This window comes from Falco peregrinus, chromosome 7 (assembly GCF_023634155.1).
Source record: "Falco peregrinus isolate bFalPer1 chromosome 7, bFalPer1.pri, whole genome shotgun sequence".
NCBI classification, from domain to species: domain Eukaryota; kingdom Metazoa; phylum Chordata; class Aves; order Falconiformes; family Falconidae; genus Falco; species Falco peregrinus.
The window spans coordinates 60,132,795-60,152,763 of record NC_073727.1 but is presented as its reverse complement, the minus strand read 5'-3'; positions in this window follow the sequence as shown (position 1 = coordinate 60,152,763).

The following is a 19,969-nucleotide window of genomic DNA, read 5'->3' as shown; positions in this document are numbered from 1 at the left end:
ACGTTTCTTTTTCTGGCAGGTACCAGCTTAACACAAACCAGATCCTCTGCTGAAGTCAGTGTATACTGGTGAGGTCCAACCTTCCTATTTACACATTATATATGATATAAGATTGTAAACAGTAAAAAGCAGGTGTTGAACTCTATGCAAATAAACCAAATATCTCAGTAGTTTGTATCTATCTAGTCTCTTCTCCCAGTCATACGAAGTCACTGCATGTTGTATGCATGGATGAAAACCATTAGTGCTTTCAGCAAACGCTGAAGGAGAGGTTCTGTTTTTCCTTACACAATATAAATCAAGAGTAAACCCAGAGAGTCCCAACAGGTTCAGACAAGAGCAACCAGGAAGGTAAATCATCATTCAGTAACTGAAAAGGACCAAAGGATTGCTTTGACATGAGCAGAGATGATTGAATTAATTTTGGCATTTACAAGTTAATCAATGTAATTCAGCCATCCTGATCTTCCTGTAGAGTCAGTGGAGAGAAACAGATGCCTCCTGAAGGCACCTCATCTTGCTGTCTCCCTCCATTGACTCTTTAGGAATGAGGATGACTGACTTAATCTACATAACTAAATTGCATGCAGCTAAATTTAGATGAGGTCAGTTGCATATTTTGTTCCTTCCCCGTAAGATGTTGAGCACGCAATTTCAAATAACGTCTTGAATGACCTGCTCTGGCTTTCTGTATGACTTACTGCACACGTCTGCAACCAGTGACACCTTTTTTTACAACCACAGATTCAGTTTGATTTACACTATCTTTCTGGAATGCCTGAAGCACTGCAAGACTAAGAATTTGCCACATCTTTATGTCTCCAATGGTTAAATTATTCTCACTGTTAAACCCCGCTTCCCAAAGCAAATCCCAAACCTTCTGTAATTTGAACTTCTTTTTAATTCAGTAGGAGTACTGAGTGCATTCAGACTTACAGAAATTTGCCCTTTGAGATTTGCTGATGATTTCTTTCTTTCAGAATATCTCATGATTTTAGTGTTCTTTAGAGCTGGCAGATATCTGTATCCCACCATGTGTGCTTAAGTACCTGCTGCAATATCTCAAAATTCCACACGTGCCCTCATTCTGCAGCCTGATTCAGGCCTTTTCAGTTGAAGTGAAGACAATAAGGTAAAACTTACTGCTGACAGAGTGAATTCCTAGCCCCACCAAAACTCAGGAAGTTTGCTATTGTCCTTAAAGATCTTAATTTCATCTATTGTTGCTCTTTCTTTCATCTATTGTTGCTCTCCTTCCTTCCTTCCTTCCTTCCTCCCTTCCTTCCTTCCTGCCTTCCTTCCTGCCTGCCTGCCTGCCTGCCTGCCTTCCTTCCTTCCTTCCTTTCCTTCCTTCCTTCCTTCCTTCCTTCCTTCCTTCCTTCCTTCCTCCCTCCCTCCCTCCCTCCCCCCCTCCCCCCCCCCTCCCTCCCCCCCCCTCCCTCCCTCCCTCCCCCCCCCTCCCCCCCTTCCTTCCTTTCTTTTGGATTACTGTCCTATCCAGTATCTTTTTCTGTAATTCTGTAATTCTCATTTACTTCACAGAAGTAAAAGTCCTATCAAAATAATAGGTAGGTAGGGATCTCACTGAAGTCTATAAATATATTATCGAAGGATAAAGACAAATTAAGTTAAATATGAGTAATGAAGTTAACATAGACAATTTAATAGCTTGTTCTCATGTCCTGAAATCTCTCTTAGACTTCCAGGCTCAAGCATGGCCATTCCCTTCCTATGGAGAGGGAGTGAACAGTGCATCTCCTTGAATGTGGGAAGCCAGTTAATTGCTTAGCAATTGGAGAAAAGGTTCAAAGCATTTTATTATATTCCTTCTTGTTTAGATTACTCTGTGAAAAAACTGAGCTCTGTTCTTTAGGTAAACCTATGTAACTTGTGTCTCTAGACAGTATCAAAATTCTCTTTTTCTATAGCGACATATTCTAAACTAATGTATACAGCATTGATCATCTTGCAATACAAAATTCAATTATGTCAGAAATAAAACACCAGCAGTCAAACCCAAAGGGCAAAGAAAAAAATGCAATGCAAACCCAAGAAAAATCCTTAAAAATAACATAAGCAAATAAAATAAAAATAAAACTTGTAATGCTGAAACAGTTCTCCACTTGTTATAAAAGATTAAATTTGCGTCTTCCACTTGGCAATTTGCTAACTCATTTTGCTAATGATGATTAGGTCTAAGACGACTCTCAATGTTAGTGCTGAAGTTTTCTAAAGTCCTCAAGCTGGATTTTCAGCTAATTGTGCTAACTGTTGTTGAAATATGTGACAGTGTACAGTTTAGCTGTGCAAAGTTGTGGAGCAGTATTATAACCTCTGGGATACCAAGGATGCCTGTAGACTTCAGGTACAGCTCTTAACTGGCTGTCCCAAGTAGTAGTAAAAGTTTTCACAGCTCAGTTTACACTCAGATTGGGATGTAAGGGTTTAATAATTTTCACGGGAAACAGGATAAGGCCCATAGCTCCAATTTTGATTTCACATTTGGTGTAAATGCATCTGAAGCTGCTTACCTAAAGCCAGACAAGAAGCTGGTGTCAGAGTAGAAAACATGCTTCACATCTTATCAGTCCCATCACACCACTGAAAGACTTTTTAAAAACATGACATAAGACTACTTTGTCACTTCCTCAGGAGACAGATTAAACCTTTTTTATTGTTGTAAGCAAGGAGTTTTCACATTCTGTTTTGCAGTGAATTGCTTCTGCCATGGAGGAGAGGTCATGCTCACTAGCGAAGAGGAAGCCAACTGTGCAGTTATGAAACACCTCTGATTCATTTCACAGCTAAAACAACCTATGATGACATTTATTGTGATGGGGCACAGCCATCATGGCCATTGCACTTAAAGTAACTCATGTTGTTTGTAAAGGAATTGCAAGCCTCTTTTTCTGCTCCTGACCCTCCTTCCAATGTTAACACGTCCATTATTTTATGGATTTTTCTCTTCTACCAGCAAAGATGAGAGGTCTCCCTTTCCACTACTTCTCATCAGACAAACTGAATTAAAACTGAACATTTAAAGACTCATACTCTGAATAACATCTAAATAAATGAAAGGAGGGTCAGAAATGCTACATTTAAGGGACGTGAGGTTGTCTTTATTTTTTATTCAATTAAACCTTTTTTTTTTTCTTTTTTTTTTTAACCAAAGGAGGGTGGGCACAGTCATGTGCTTGTAATAGAACAATCCTGCAATGGCACAGGAGAGAGTAGCAGTATTACTGAAGGGTCTTTCATGTCTTTTATCCTTGGCTCGTATCACTATCTTCAAAAGAAATCCCCTCCTACTTTTCAAATCCTCCTGCTGAAGATTTGTTCCCCTGAATTAAATAGAGTGACATTTATTTACCTCAGTCGATGATTTGTTGCAAATGATAATAACAAATCAATTAGGCCATCAGTCTTTTCTTTAGCTTTAAAAAAACCCCCGAAAACAAGCCCCAAGGGGATGTCTACACTGAAGACATTAATGTGTTTGTGGTACAGGGAGTAATACCTCAAACACATTAGCGTAGCTACTGTGGGTGTAGCAGGCACTGCAGCTGCAGTAGCATGGCATGCAGCAAAAGTCATTCTGCAAATGTTAATGCCATGCAGCTAGACAACACTCCGTGTTTCTATAGCTGTTCGGTGATGATTAGCTAGTAGGCTTAAAACTTGCAACATATATCAGTACAAGTGTCTACATGACTTTCACAGCAGAGAACCCAAGATCTGCTGAGACACTGGTAAACTTTCTTTAAAGTAGGAAATCTTGAAATCTGTTGTAAATCCAATGGTTATTACTGAAGCAACAATGAGGTTCCGAGGCAATCTGTCTCCATAAAACAATTAAAGTCAGACAGAGGAAGTCACTTTCATGTAAGCTGTTGTTCTTATTACCCACATGTAATTTCCATCTGGGTCAAGAGAGTCTGGGAGCTGCAATTGCATTCTTGCCTTGGCTGTGCCCTGCAAGGTATTGTTATAGGTCTTCTGGGTGTTTCTGAAAAGCACTGTTTAGGGTGACAGAGCATTAGGGACCATGTTTTATGGTTAGATACAAGAATAGACCTCAGACTTGCAGGGTTCCAGTTTGCAATGCCTGCTTTCTGCTGGAATTTATAACTCTGCATTAGCTGGGCTACCTGACCTAACGCATGAGGCAATACAGGGGTATAAAGGCTGGCGCTCATAGTCTGTGCGGTCTAGAGTATAGCAGGCCAGAGGCTAGGTTAAAGCCACTCTTCCACCTTCCCCAAATGACATGAACTTGGCAAGAGGATTCCTTTAACTCATCTGTCCACACAGCCTGTAGTGTCTTGCTACACCTGAAGCCAGGACTTCTATGATGGAGCCTGGTCTGTGTGCATATGTACATTCCTGACCATGTCAAAAGAGTTAGGGGCAGGCTTGGTTCCAGTGTAAGGTTTTTACCTTCTTTTTATCTGGAGCTTGTCTTAAACCCATGCCTCCGAACAGCCTGAAGTGGATCTGGGCACCCAGGGGGACACTTGAGGTAAGTGAATATTCAGTCCTCAGAAGGTAGCATGCTGAGCAGGGGAAACACCATAAACATCATAGAGTCTGAGTCTCAGCACAAGAAAACTCAGTACTTTGTTCCGTGGAGAGGAATGGAGGAAGACAATTCTGTCCACATGAGATGTCCAGATGTCCATCAACTTCTGAAGCTAGGTTGGTCCAGGAAGGAATTCCTAGTAAATGATGAGCAAGAATTTAAACCCACATCTGGTATCTAGGTAGAGGTACCTTTACTTTAGGTTTAGGATATTCTGAGATAAAGATCAGCACTTTGGCTGGTGTGTCGTCCCTGTCCCCCCTTTTACATAAAGTATTTAAGCATCCATTTAGAGCAGAATATAATACTTTGGCTTATCTCAACTGAATGTGTTAAGAGTAATTTTTCATTCTTCCATTAAAGAAATGTGATTGCTTTGATCCTTACAAAGGGGTACATGGAGTAGGTAGGTAATATTTTGTATTTGGCACTGATATGATGGCTGCTGAAATACTGTGTTCAGTTCTACTTCATGAATAATACAGAGATTCAGGATTTTCCCTGTTGAATAGCTTAAGGGAGCATTTGAAGAATAATGAAAGGATTAGAAAAAATGCCACATAGTAAGGAGCTTAACCTGATTTGCCTATCTGATAGAAGATGGAGAAGACCTGAAGTACCTGCTTGAAGGATAAATTTTGTTCCTAAAGTTCTCCAGTCTAACAGATGTAAGGACTGGAAGCCAAAGCTTGAAAAAATCTGTGTAAAATTAAATGTCCACTTCTCACTTTGAGGGTGCAAAAAAAAAAAAAAAATTGCAGAGAGAAATAACAGGTTCTAAACCATCAGAAATCTTAAAATGAGGATGATGCTAAAGACAATGCTTTATTGGGTTTGAGCTAGAAATTAGTTAAGGGGTCATATGGCTTCTATTATGTGGGGGGTTAGACCAAGTGACGTGTAGGACCTCTTTTGAACCTTGTAACTATCTATGAAATGGTATCCTTGGTAGCAACATTTAATCCAACAGAGTTACAGCAAAGAATAATTTGGCCCAAGAAGTAGGAAATTAGTTAAGCTGTGTCAGAACTAGAGAAGAGAATAATTCAAACATGCTTTTTCTTTTGGGTTGTCTGAACTCCTGTTTATCAAGCAACAACTGAGATTACTGTAGATCTGATGGAGGTTCAGTGGCTATGAAAGACCTGGGTCAATTTGATATTGTTAGTTATGGAGAGGTAGAAGTCATCCCTGAAAAGCTCCCCAGTAACACACAGAACTATCTAGACTCAAAGTTCAGATTCTTTCACCTTGGCCGCTGAGCACTGTAGCAATTCAGCATAGTTCTGTGGGACCAGAGAATAGGTGTACAGAAGCTATTGGATGTGTCCTGCTTTGAGGGAAAATTTATCCCTTCTCTACATCTCAGATTTGGGCTATTCATTTTTAGTCACTGTTTATTTGCTCTAGTGGGTATTCATTGTTACATACTACTGAATATTCTACCTTATATTTAAGTATAATTGCATTTCAGTACATTGAGATTTCAGCTGAGGAGTAGCCCTCTGTTTTTGTAATATAAAGGTCCAATTTTGCCCTGAGCAAACTCAGTAAAATATATCTCAGCAAGAAAGTTACTCTGGCCTTCTTTGCATAAGCAAGCTGTGATTGCTTATCTGATTTTGTGATTTACTGTTAGGCTCATAGAATTACAGTATAATTTGTTAGAGGGGTCTTCTGAAGGTCATGAAGTCCAATGTCCTGATCAAAGCAAGACCAGCTAGAACAGGTTGCTCAGGACCTGGCTCAGTCAAGTTTTGAGCATTTCCAAGGATGGAGCCTCCACAGCCTTTCTAGACAACCCATTATGGTGTTGAACTCCCCTGAAAGAAAAAAAAAAAAAAAAAAAAAAAAAAAAAAAGAACAAAACGCTCAAAACAACCCAGAAAAACCCCAAAACCCTTCCCTGGTGATTTACTTTATTTATGCACCAGATCAAGTAAAACTAGGTAGAAGTGGGGAGACAGCTTTCATCCTTGTATTAAGATGGAGTTAGATGATATTCCATAGCATAAGAATTAAAAATTAAACAAATTTGATTTTGAAAACACATTTCATGTTTAAAAGAACAGAAAAGATTAGCTTTGGGTCAGTTGGTGCCAATGTGATGAGAAAATTGTCTGCAACGCTTGCTATATTTTTAGCTAAAAGTTTACATATTGATTCTATAAGATAGACTTCTTTATTACTGCGGATTTGCTTTCACCCTGAAAAAAAAGTCAACTGCTTCTGCAAATGCCACAGTTGCTTTTTGTTTGTTTTGTATTAATAATAAAGAGCCCCAGGATGCAGTTCAGCATTGCAAAGCCCAGTACAAAAACTCAGCAAGAAATTCTACCCTGACACTACCTTATACCCAAATAGCTGCACTAAATCACAAGCAGGTGAAATACAAGAAATAATGTAGTTTGTTCATAATAGTTCATAATAATATCCAAGACTGAGATAGATGCAAGTCGCTATCTTGTTCTAGCCCGATCCTATGTCCATGAAGGTTGCTCAGCAGTGTCCCATGGACATCACCTCTGGAATTCAGTCTTCTGCCCCTGAACTGACATAATTTCTGCTAGTAAAAATGATAGAGAAACAGAAGCAATGCAATTAGGTCTGAGAAAGAGTAGGACATTGATTTACTTTTCATATTGCATGCTTATAATAGGAATTTTATTAAGGTTTGATAATGACCAGAGCACTTTACTGTAATGTCTATTCAGTGGGTGGTTATAAGTGCTGGCACAGTATCCCAACACACATTTCTGTTTTATAAAAATGCAAATAAATAAAGAGGGTGTCTCTTGAGAGCTGCTTTGCATTCCTTAAAAGCTCTGGCTTAGAAAGAGGGATCATAAGGAGGTGTGAAAATTTAGCACTAAGGTCTTAATTCTGCCATCATTCCCACGACCACACCAGCTGTTCCAGGCAGTGAGAACTGCACCCTGGAGAACAGGAGCAGGATGGGAATTAATGGAGCACTGCCGCTTTGCACCAACCAAGGAGCACATCCGATGTGCCTAGCGCACTAATGGCACCACATAAATAAATAACAACGATACCATCTCCTCAGGGGAGGGGGGTGATGTGATTAAGGGTGAAATCCTGGCTTTTTACAGCCAATGCCAGATTTCTTTACATCAGCCAGGCCTGAATTTCACCATAGCAGGATTTATTTCCTGTGGACTTTCTCCTCAGTAACTGTGTGCTATTCTGAGAAAGCATCCTTGATAGTCAGAACAGTGAATGTTTACTCATTTGAAGAGATCCAGTGATTTAATGTCCCACTTTGCTACAGGGAACACAACTTTAAAGGCAGTTCTGTGGCTTTAAATTCCAGTAGCATATTTCAACAGGTTTCAAGGGGCTGAAAGCAAAATTTCCAGGAAGAAACATCATCTTTTGTCATGACAGAATTCTACCATTGGCGTCTCCAGGATAAACACACCATGAATGTAGAAAGCAGGGACTCTTAGGTGTAGTTTTGAATATAGCTGGACCTGACTTTTAAAGCTGTTCCCTCATTATAAAGAAATTATTTGGGTTTTGAATATATTCCTGCATAAATCCAGAGCAAAAATGATCCATAAAAGGTATCATACTTGAAGAAAACAACTCCTGCCACCAGGACCAGTTAAAAGAAAGTGATGGATAATCTCATACCCATCTGTCTTTCATTTCCCTACCAAATGACCTGGTTTCTGCTAAACTGACATAACTGGGAGTCTTCTGGATCTACAATGAAATGCTTTAACCACCCTGCTACCTTAATGGTGGGAGCTGAGTGCAAGAAAATATTACCAGTATTATAAATTTGAAGAAGACATGATACTAATGACTATAATATACTTACGATTCTCTTGCTTGAAATTATTGCAATATAAATTAAACTTGTGTCTTGAAGTTCCAGAGAAGTAGAAAGTTCTCTATGACTGATAAAACACAAATTTTGCTATAGCGAGTCTCCTTTGTGTGATCTATCCATCCCAGAAGCTGCAGGTATAACCTAAGGTTACCTGGGGTCCAGTTTTGGATTTGGGAAGGATCTGGTCCTAGAAGGGATTTTGAAAAGGCACAGATTTGTCTGTGGGAAGGACTTGTTTCCAGCCCTGTGGGAACATCCCCATCGGTCGCAGCTTGGTCCCGTAGCAGTGACCCAGTGTGCTGAGGCTGTGGCTAAAGGTACCAGTGGAGTTTATAGGGCTGCAAGGGCAGGACCAGAGCTGGGAACTGCAAAGCATCTGTGGCACAAACTGTCCGCTGGGAATGAAGGCAGACCTCCAAATCAGCATGGACAAAACAGTACAGCTCACAGGAAAGAGGATCCGTGTCAAATGAACGATTACCGTGTCACTGAAAGGAAGGCTCTATTTGATTTTTTATTTTGTATACGTTGCGCTGGTCTGCTTTCCCAGGTTAATGACTACTCTAAAGAAAGATTTCCTTGTTAACATACAGTCTGAGAGAGCTGGTGACTGGAGGAAGTTCAGCTTTTTAAGGGAACCTAGAGACTTTCTGTTTTAATTTTCCGGGTTTCTAGCTGGGGGCTGAGACCAACAAAATGATTTCTCAGGAGGGACTGTATGCAGGTTGAATACTGCCCCTTTAGGCGCTGTTAACTACCTGACAATAGGGTTACATATATGAACTTACAAATATAAGTAAGAATTACTGATTTGTGACCAACCTGTAAACCATCACATATATTTCTACTGAACAATAAAAAATTTTGTAGGGTCTTAGTTTTCAATAGAAGTTAAATTTATATATGAAAATTTTATTATACAGTGGTACTATCTAGACAGCAATAAATCAGTGTCACATTTTTAAATGTAATTTAATATTCATAAAGAAAACCAGAAAAAAATCCTTTGATAATGATTCAAAAAAATTCTGATAGGAATTTCTTTTCTGTGGAAAGTCAAGGTTCTGATGCAACTTTCTGACTGTGTAATACCAAATTATAGATACGCACAAAATTCTAAAAGCTATAATATTTTCTATGGTGTCCATATTAAAATGATGTGCAGTAAGTTATAGTGTTAAAATAGGAATATTCACAATATGTCATTGAATTTTTCAAGATAGAAGTAAGAATTAAAGCAAAATACTTCAAAGCTAATTTAGGAATAGTATGTGAAGACATGACTCTCCGATTCTTGACATTTTTTTTTCTCTGTAATAAAATATCCATTCCCCAGAACACATCTTTTTCTTAAAATCCATCTTTTTCTTAGATCTCACAGTCCACACTTCTTGAATTACTTTGTTGAAAGAATTATATGTTTTAAAATGCTACGTTTCTGAGTACATCATAAAAACACATCTCCCCTGCCTAATGAAGTAGTTTTACTCAGAGCATGGAAAGTAAGCAGTAAATTTTAATGTATTAGAGTATAAGATAAGCATGATCCTAGTTTTTGGTTCGGGGCAGCATTCTGTTTTCAACAGCAAATGTCTTAGGCATGCACTACAGTTTCCGTAAGAAGCCAATAAAATATCTGACCAAGTGGTTATTGCTGTGAAATAAATCTCATCTATGAAAAATATCTGGCTGGTCCTATTTGTATTCATAACAATACAAATAAATGTTAGCATGAATATGAAAAGTCAGAAATTTATTTTATGCAGCTTTTATTTATTCTAAAATAAATACTACTCTGTGCCCTCTGAAGTGACTGAAACTGGTGGACCCCGAGGAGACTCTGTGCGTCAGGCTTGTATGCAGCTGGGCTGGAGAATTCAACACAGCTCTCTTCTTATGCTTCCACGGACAGGCCTATTTCTTTTCAGTTGTTTAAGCTTCACACCGATATCACTGATGGATAAAACTACATGGGAGTTTAACACATTTTTGTCAGACTTAGGTGGTACACTTTATAGATGCGCATGATATTTCTTATTTCCTTTTCCTCAAAAAGTACACACTTTTAAAATTTTTTTACATACACACACAGTTTGCATCTTTATCTTTCCTGGAAATTAATTTCCAAGAAACACTTCAACATCAACCACAAAAATTATCATTAAATTCAAGTGTCAGTGCCCACTTGAATAGCGGTGGACTTTGTGTCTTCAAATATAAAATACATGGTTTTCTGTAGTTTAAAAAAGACAACTGTGTACCAGCTTCCACCACCTTCTACTCAGTGCATATTCAGAAGCTCTTTTTCAGAAGCATAAAAATTTGAAACATGTATTTTAAAAAATGAAAGCATGTGTGGTGCAAAATCTGAATCTGTCACAGAAACTAGATAAATAGCTCAAATGCGCCAGATCTAGCCAATGAACGTAGTGTTTGACATCAGTGATTTATACTATTTCCCTTTCATGTTATAATAATTGTCACGAATTGAATTTATGTTGTGCCATTTCCTGTTCTAGCTGCAATCTTTGCTTCAAGAAAAAAAGGTTTCAGAACTTTAATGCCTTCAGTGTTCTTGGAAAGATAACAGTAAACAGGACTATTTTATGATTTCATTGCTTGGTTATTCATGTTCTTTCTTTCTTTAGCCTTCAGGGAGAACTAGAAGGAAAGGGCGGGACAAAGAATTGGCTTCCCATCGAAAACACAAAGAATTGGATTGTTGCTGCTGAAGGCAAAAAGTGAGCAGGGGAAAACGATGCTCCCAAAATTACTCCGTAACAGGAAACCCTATAAAGGTCTACCATCCTTCTGCTAGATCTGCATCAATTTGCAGTTCGAGCAGCAGAAGGGGCAGATGTTGGATCAAAGAGGAAACATTTACCTAAACAATGAAAAAGTACTCTCCCAGCCTCTTTATAACCAATGTATGCCAGATTGCACATAGCCATTACTCGGTAACAGAAAGGCAGAAGATTTCTATTAAGCATGGTGTTGCCTGATAGCAGCAGAAGCAAATAGTGAGCATGAGGAGAGAAATGAATGCCTGATGGGAATTCAGCCCGGAAGCCAGCAAGAGATCATTAAGAAAGTATATGTTTCATTGCAATTCTAATGTGATAATATTGTCTTTATTGACATGATGCATGCCTTTCAGCTCTAAAGTGGAGTTCCTCCTACTGAAGTGCACATTTCTGGAAATGAAATGTATTGACTCATAAAATTCAGTGATACACTGAAACAAACAGTAAACAAACTGTCCTCAACGTTCTCTTGTCACCATGGCAGGAAAGAAATATCAAAGAGTGAATTTAGCCTCTATTCCACAGATTTGAATTGAAAGAGGCCTACCTTAGCTAAAATAATGTTCGCAATTAATAAAACCATACTATCCCAGCAATAAATGCAGTTAATATCCATCCAAAGAGGAACTGGGCTATTGGGCCACCTGTTGCATCTAACTGTCCCCCCTTCCTGGGAGGCACACATTCAAAAATGAGTCACAAGGACATCTTCAGCAGTGTGTTTATCTAGATGGACTATTACAGACTAGGAAAGGCAGAAAGTCCCCCAGAGCCTTTCAGCAGCACATTCTGCTGCATCTCTCTCCTCCATAACGCAAGCAGGAACGGGGTGCTGAATGCTTGTGGTGGTTACGTGCTCCTCAGACTGTCGGTGGTGGGGCAGAGCCGGGGGCCACAAGGAACCTGTGCAGAAGAGCTGGAGCCAGGTGCCTGCAGGGACACCCAGGCACAACCTCTCCCCACACGGAGTGCCAGAGGACGGGAAGTTTTGGGGGACACACTGTTGGGAGGGCAGGGGAGTGGGGTGAGCGTCCAGTCTGCTCCCACCTGCAGAGGCAAGGTGAAGCCAGAAACAACGCAAGGAGCATGAACCCCCTTCCAGCTCTGTTTCAACTGCTCTCATCACCCGCCTCCGCAGGGCAAAGACGTTTCTGACAAACTTCTGTCTACCATCCATTACCTGAGTGAACGGAGAAGGAGACTTGCTGGATTTTTGGAAGGGATTTCCCAGGCAGCAGCATGTGCTGTAGCACTCACAAGCACGGATCATCCCAGGAAGCACTGGCCCCATCAGCTGCGCTCTGCAGAGCTGCTCTGCATATGGGTAGTAAATCTGATGCATTAGAAGGACTTCAGATTTACTGTGCAGTGAAGGCCATCTGCTCAGTGCACACGTGGTATGTGCAATGCATTTCAGATACACACGTATAGATGATCTGCCTGGAGTCACCACTTCTCTGGAATTTGGGGATATCTCAGAAAGAATTTGCTACTCCTGGACAAACATGGAACATATGGAAATTTGGGATGGATGGGAAAAGTTAAATACCATCAACAGAAAACTTTCAGATTACACTTAATATTCTGATACACTGTAATCTCTTTACCCATTTCTTTGCTCTTGACTTCTTCCAGTTTCTCTAGGAAATAGAAATCAGTGAATCAAAGTCCCCACCATCTTCTACCTGAGCAAATGACAGGGGTCCTGAAAAGACCAAAGGAAATTCAGATAGCTTGGACTTTCTACCCCATCCAGCTTCAAAAAGACCATATTGTGCCTCCAGTGTTTCATGCTGTTTTGAAGGTCTGCAATGATACAGTTTAGCCCTAAAGCTGTGGCGCTGTATTTATGTGATTGCTTTCATATCCCTTTATTATTTTGATCCAAATACTATTTATGAGGTATCCTTAGCCTAATTTGGAAAATATTTACAACTCCTGCTCTCACCATTCTCATGACTTTGTTTTAATCTCAGCTACATTAGGAATAATAAAAGCAGAAGTAGAGGAATTAGTCCTGTCCAGATTCTGACTTCACATCCCAGATTCGTGCACTAATAAACCCAGTCACTTCTACTGGAATTACTTCAAAATTATACTGGAACAGAGTCAGGATATGAAGGCCAGAGGTTTGGAGTTCAGCTCCCACTTCAGCAGCTAAGCCAATGTCCCCTTTCTAATGAGAGGGTTCAGAAGGTGACCGGCTCTCTTCTAGGGATTGCTTTTGTCACATTTCTATGTCCAACTTGCATGCTCTGGAGGAATATCACTGCAGAGAAAGAGTCCTTTGCTCTTACATAAAGTTAAGAACCTCCCTCAATTTTGAATGCACAGCTAAATAAAATGCCTAGGTTTTCAGGCACATCTTGTATTAACAGCTCACATTAAGGGAAATGAAATCTAGTTGTTGAATCCTTTTCCAGGCATAGTTCATTTTCATAGCTGCTTAAGACATCCATGCAGGGCAGAGCTGTAAGTGATGTGGTTTGCTCTGTTCCTCCTTCAAGCCTAAATTGGTAGTGCTTTTCTCTCAGGATGCAAAGCGGAGTTGAGAAAAGAGAAGGTATTTGGCATTATGCTCACTTGGAGTGCGGTGACTGACACCTTTTACCTGCTTTGTGTTTCCTAGTATGGACAAATAATTTGATTTTTTTAAAGCTTGCAGCATAACCTCCTCATTATCACATTTGTTGAAACAGATGGGAAAGCATTTGGAAGCGCTGCTTACGAAGTGGTACTTTCTACAAAAAGAAAGTTGTACTTAAACACTGTTATTCAAGTTGTTGGGGAGGCAACAATCCCAGCTTCTCAAATCTGATGCATTTGCATTATTTATCTTTTGTTCTTCAGTTTTCTGCTTGCTGTCCACACTCCCTCCCAGCCCACCACAGCTCCGCTGGGCAGGATGTGTTTGAGATAATAATACTCACTTACTTAAGTTCCTGTATTTAACAACCTAGTCTTAATTCCCAGCACCCATTTTACAAGCTGTAGTTTACACTTTTTCTTGTGGCTTCATTTGGGCTGGATTTCCATTTTCTGAAAGATAACCGTTCAGTTGAATAACCTCTTGAGTTTTACAATTATCCCATACTGTTCTATGTTTCTTTTGCCTTCCTGCTGCTTTTCTTTTTTTACTTTATTCTTTTTTACATGCCTTCTGTGACTGTTAAGAGATATTCTAAGACTTTTAATTTTGCTTCTTTTGATTTTAAAGCTTTTTTTTTTTTTTTGAATGGGTAGGCAGCTGGTGTTCTGTGACAAGAGCAGTAATTTTCTTTCTGATGAATAGTTTATTTGAGGAAAAATGCAATTCTGGTTGTCCCAAAACTATTAACAAATTTAGGTCAAATTCATGAAATAGTTTTGACTGGAAAAACAAAAACTTTGATATGTTATATTAGCAAAACTGCTAGATAAGGAAATAGCTACCTTTCATCTGTTAGTTTTGAAGCTCTCTCAAATTTAATTCTCTGAATTTCCTCATTCTGAGGGATGCTGAATGTACATCTCAGCAGAAGGCTTTAGTAGGTATCATCTTGCACCCTGGGGCAGTGTCTCAGGCGAGTCCCCAGACCCCCTCTTGTACACAATGTATCCTTGTTGATGCAGGGCATATTTAAATACTTAATGGAAAATGAATCTGCTCCAACAGGTGGGACTAAGGAAAACCCAGATCAAAAGTAAGTACAACCAGGTGGCAGAGAGCTCCATATTGGAGGGGAAAATGTAAGGTCAAGATGCCTTGGTGACAGAAGGATTGTATCCTGTGTAGTCACCCCAGGATCATTCTATAAAAACTCCTCCTGCGACAGTTTTGAGACTTTAATCTTTGGCTTTCGCTTGCCTTTCCAGACTAAATAATTGACAAAAACAAGTTCAGTAATTATGTTAAATGTCAGATTATTCCAAGGTTGTATATTGCTTATGAACCCATTTGAGCACATTTCCCGCAGCATATAGGAACAGTTATGACTTAGCCCCTATATGATAAATTATTTTATGCATTAGTCAGTAGTCCTTGTCTGCTACAGGTTCAGACTGAAAAATACCCATATGGTCATGGACCTGCAATTCATACAATATAGTGGGTTAACATGACTTAATTTGGCCCCTGACTGACAAAGGATAACCTGTTTGGACTGCTTTGGCTCATACCTTGTGTTTTCCTGGGATTTTCAATTTCCTTAATTAGATTTTTTAAAAAACTGTTGTATCTGAAAAGGTCCTGCATCACCACCAGACAGGGCAGCATTTTTCTTGGCTCCTTACTTATCACAGAGTCATAGAATGGTTTGGGTCAGAAGGGACATTAAAGATCATCTAGTTCCAAGCCCCCTGTCATGGGTGAGGACACCTTCCACTGGACCATGTTGCTCAAAGCCCCATCCAGCCTGGCCTTGAACACTGCCAGGGATGGGGCATCCACAGCTTCTCTGGGCAACTTGTTCTGTAGGTGAACAAAGCCAGTGGGTTGATTGACATTGATAACATGCAGCTGTGGCCTTGCCTCAAAGGCAGTGGGTTGATTGACATGGACGATGTGCAGCTGTAGCCTGCTCCTGCTAAGTGGTTAAATAGCGCTGAGAAGTACCGGGGAAAAGGCTCTATGGAGGAGGGGCAGTGTGGTCTGCTTTCTGGAGGAAGGAGAAATGGTATGGGCAGTAGAATCTGACTGACGGTAAAGCCTTTTTGTAGCTTGCTAGTTTTGCTTGCACTACAACACTGTTCTAGTGCCTTGCCACCCTCATAGTGAAGAATTTCTTCCTAATAGTTAATCTAAATCTATCCTCCTTCAGTTTAAAGCCATTGCCCCTTGTCCTATCAGTATCTGTCCCTGTGAAAAATCCTTCTCTGGTTTTCTTGCAGGCCCTCTTTAGGTGCTGGGAGGCTGTGATAAGGTGTCCCCAGATCCTTCTCTTCTCCAGGCTGAGCAACATCAACTCTCTCAGCCTGTCTTTATAAGGAGAGGTGCTTGTTAAAACTTGTTAATACCCAGACAACATCATTAGAGTTCTTACTGTTTCTAGGGTGTAAAGAGAAGCAAGCATCTACTTCAGTACAGGACTTTAAATATCATGTTTTACCAATTAAGATATTGGTTAAGTTGTTTTTCATTCTTGATTAGATATTACACAGTTTGGCAGGAACTTGGCATTTTCTTCTGCTCCCTAGTTCTGTGACTATTTTTTTCTTTATGTCAGTACTAAAATTTCACTACAGTTATCTACAGAATCATAATTGCTTTCTTGCAAAATGATAATATTATTCTTTCATTTCTTGCAAATATGTGATTTTTTTTTTTCAATTGCAGATCTAGCGGTGTGCTTCATTGTGGTTGAGAAAGCCAAAATATCAAATGACTGAAACCCACTGTACGTTGGTTCTCCTGACTGTATCCATCCGCATTATGTTCTGGAAAATGGTATGCTCTGGTTATGTTCATAGTGTGCAGATCTTGGCCCTGAGTGTCCTCTGAGTCCTGTGAAGTGATCCTATGGTTAGTGTGCATGTTTTTCCATTCAAAGGACGAGAAATAACGTGTAGCTGGAGTTCTTGCTTTCTGCTATGAAACAAGCAATTGTATTGCACACCATGGGATGTGGCATGACAGCATGCAGAGGTGTTTAAGGATGCAAGATCTGCCTAGATAGTAGCGCATGACAGCGTAAGGTGGAAGGAGAAAACCTGAGGCATATAGCCTGCAGAGGATGGTCCCTGAAGAGCCTGATGCCTAAGACTTGAAGGGCTCTCTTGAAGAGAGCTTTTGGCATGAGCCAAGCTATGCCAGCAGGTGGAATGGCAGGGAAGATGGCTTCTTCAGTGCTGGAACTTGCTCCTTGTTTACATTTTATATAGCAATAAGATACAGCACTAAGTGCTTACATAATAAATATTACTGTTCATTTTATGTCTTAGAGTTTCTAGTGTCCCTCTCCCATTACTATGTTCTTCAAAGAGGCTGAAATCTGTTGTGTTCTGGTACTGATTCTACTCATTTCTTGAAACAGCTTGAGAGTGTTTCTTTGCTCTAGGATGAAAATAACCCCAGCTGTGTTTCCAAATGTTGTTAGTTTGAGACATCAAAGAATTACTTGTCTGATGAGTTATCTAAGCACTATATGTAGATACTCAAAACTGTTTTTTGTCATTATTTTAATAGACTCTGTTGACTCTTTAATTTCCTTCTGACCTTGAATCAACAGAGGTTTACGTACATGCCTGGAATTAAAGAGGTGGACAGACCCATTCACCTTGATGGAGCTACTGAGGGTTTAAAGGTAAGCATGAATCTTACTAAACTGGAGCCTTAATATGTTCCTTCTGGTCAGCGAAGAGCATTATAAACATGCAAAGTAGCCCTGTTCTGACTTACAAACAGATAGTTCTCTCTCCAGCCTCACAATGCATGTATAAAAATAGATGATCTAGTTTACTGGTTTTGTCTATGATGTAGGTGCCAGTCTACCTTAGAACAATTTATAGTGCTGTGCTCCCTGTCTAGTCAGGAGTTTAAGTGCCTATTTTCACTTTGGGTGCAGCCATGTACTGCTGTCTCCACAGGGGTCAACCAAGGAGTTGGACAATGATGGTTCAGCCTGGTAAGCACTTTGCTGAGAGCTTAGGGCAGCACCAGTTTAGGGATTGCTGCATCACGGCTGTTACGTGGCATGCACAGTGGCGTTTCCCAGTCTGTTGTGTAGTGTACTTTTTCTCCACAGGCACCATGCTCCTGCACAGTGAACCTCTCCTACCATGCCCAGAGCAAACCTGGAGCCCCAGGGCAGGAACATCTTCACAGCCTTGCTCCTTACTAGAACAGAGGTACCGGCTTCAGATGGTACTGGGCCCCTCCGTTCCTGTGAAGTCCCCCCTTCTCCATTCTTACTGCAAAGACTCAGTGAGCAAGGGTAACATGTTACGGCAGCCAGTAACTCCTGTCCTCCATTAACATCAAAGCCCAGGTGCCTGGAGCACTTTGCCAAGAAGTGAAGACCTGGTTTTAGTGCCCCGCTCATCCTGAGGACGTTTTGGCCCACAGAGCTGGGGATTTACAGTACGATGTAACTAAGCAGGTATATGTCAGTCTGGGAAGTTTTTTGAAATCTGGAGTTTTCAATCAAAAACTGTTGGTGAGCTGTTTTTCATAATTTTTCTCATTTGATTTTATTTAAAACTTGGTATTACAAGTTTTTAATACTTATTTAGTAATTTATAGTATTGGTTTGTCTCCAGGAAAAGACATCTTTGCCCTTTGGAGCAACATATTCTGGCATATTTTCAGTACCAAATAATAGTGAAGATAAACTGCTTAGAAATCTTCAATTACTTTTATTGCAATTTCCATTTTGCAGACAAGTAGAAATCAGAGATATTCAGGTTTCAAAAGATTCCTTTTTTTTTTTCCCCAAAAAAGTTTAGAATTTCCACTCTGTGGAAATTCTCTTTTTTTAAGAAGCAGCCCAAGCTGGGCTGAACAAATGATCCTCCTCAGCAGTGAACCCAAAGGGGGCTCAGATCCCTCCCCACGGCATGACACACTGCACTGTGCTGTCTGTGTGTAGGGCAGCCGCCGCGGCTGATCACTGCTTCAGTGATTTGTGGAGGAGAGCACCCTTTAGGATGAGAGGGTAAGGTTTACATGTGTCCTATGTACAAAAAATTTTAACAACAACTTTTCAACTTTTCCTGTGCTTTTTTTTTTAACATCAAAGAGAATGTTCAGACCCAGGGAAGCACAATATTAACTTCTGCTTTTAATAAAAGGTAAATACAGAAACAAAATGCAAATGAAAAAAATAGTCAAATCTGCCACAAATGTTCTGAGATCTGGTAAACATTTCATTTCTGGATTGCATAAAAATACAACAGCTGACAAAGATGTTCATTATGGGAAAGACTGACTGCGGAGGGCTGAGAAAAATGTGAGGGAAAGGTTTTTATAAAGACTCCCAATCTGAAAGCCCATTGAGTAAAACAAAATAGCATGGATGACCTCACTTCAAAGTGAGCTAGATAGTGTAAGTGTATTCGTGTCCAGGTATCTGGAATTTTTCATAATTGTTAAACAGCTGGGTTTTTTTCCTGTCTGGTTTGGAAATAACCCTTGCCTTCATAAGTTTTAAGTCTAAAGGGAAGAACTCCTGTCTCCCAGTCCTGAGTGGCAGTGATGTCATTCAGCATCCTCTGAAGACAGGCACGGGCGCACTGGCCCCTAGGGAAGAGGGAGGGCTGCATCATGTAATGCCTGCCTCTGGGGCTGCTCTTTATGTTCTGTTTTACTGAACCAGTTGAGCTGAGTTGTGTCCATGACAGAAGCCAAACATGCTGCTACAGAGCTAGGAATCCACGCTAGCTTGGTACCATGCAACACACATTACAACTGATCCAGCAAAGCAAATAAACGAGTGCGCAGATGCGTGTATGTGGGCATCAAGCAGGGGAGCAGACCCACTGCGGCTTATGGGGTAACTCGTGTGCTTAAAATGTGTGCGGAGTGTATATTTAGTGAACCAGGTCACATTCCTGTTACAGGCTAAAAATTCCAAAGTAAAATGTGTAACAAGCCTGATGTGAGAACCTATTTAAGGAAGTTTTCTCCGAGTCCTAGAGCCATCTGTGATATAAAAGTATACTGCAAAGGCTCCTTGAATAAAAGGATTCACTGGCAGGGCTTGCTGGAAATCTCAGTCAGAGATGCTTTTCATACAGCAGGCATATAGATCTTCC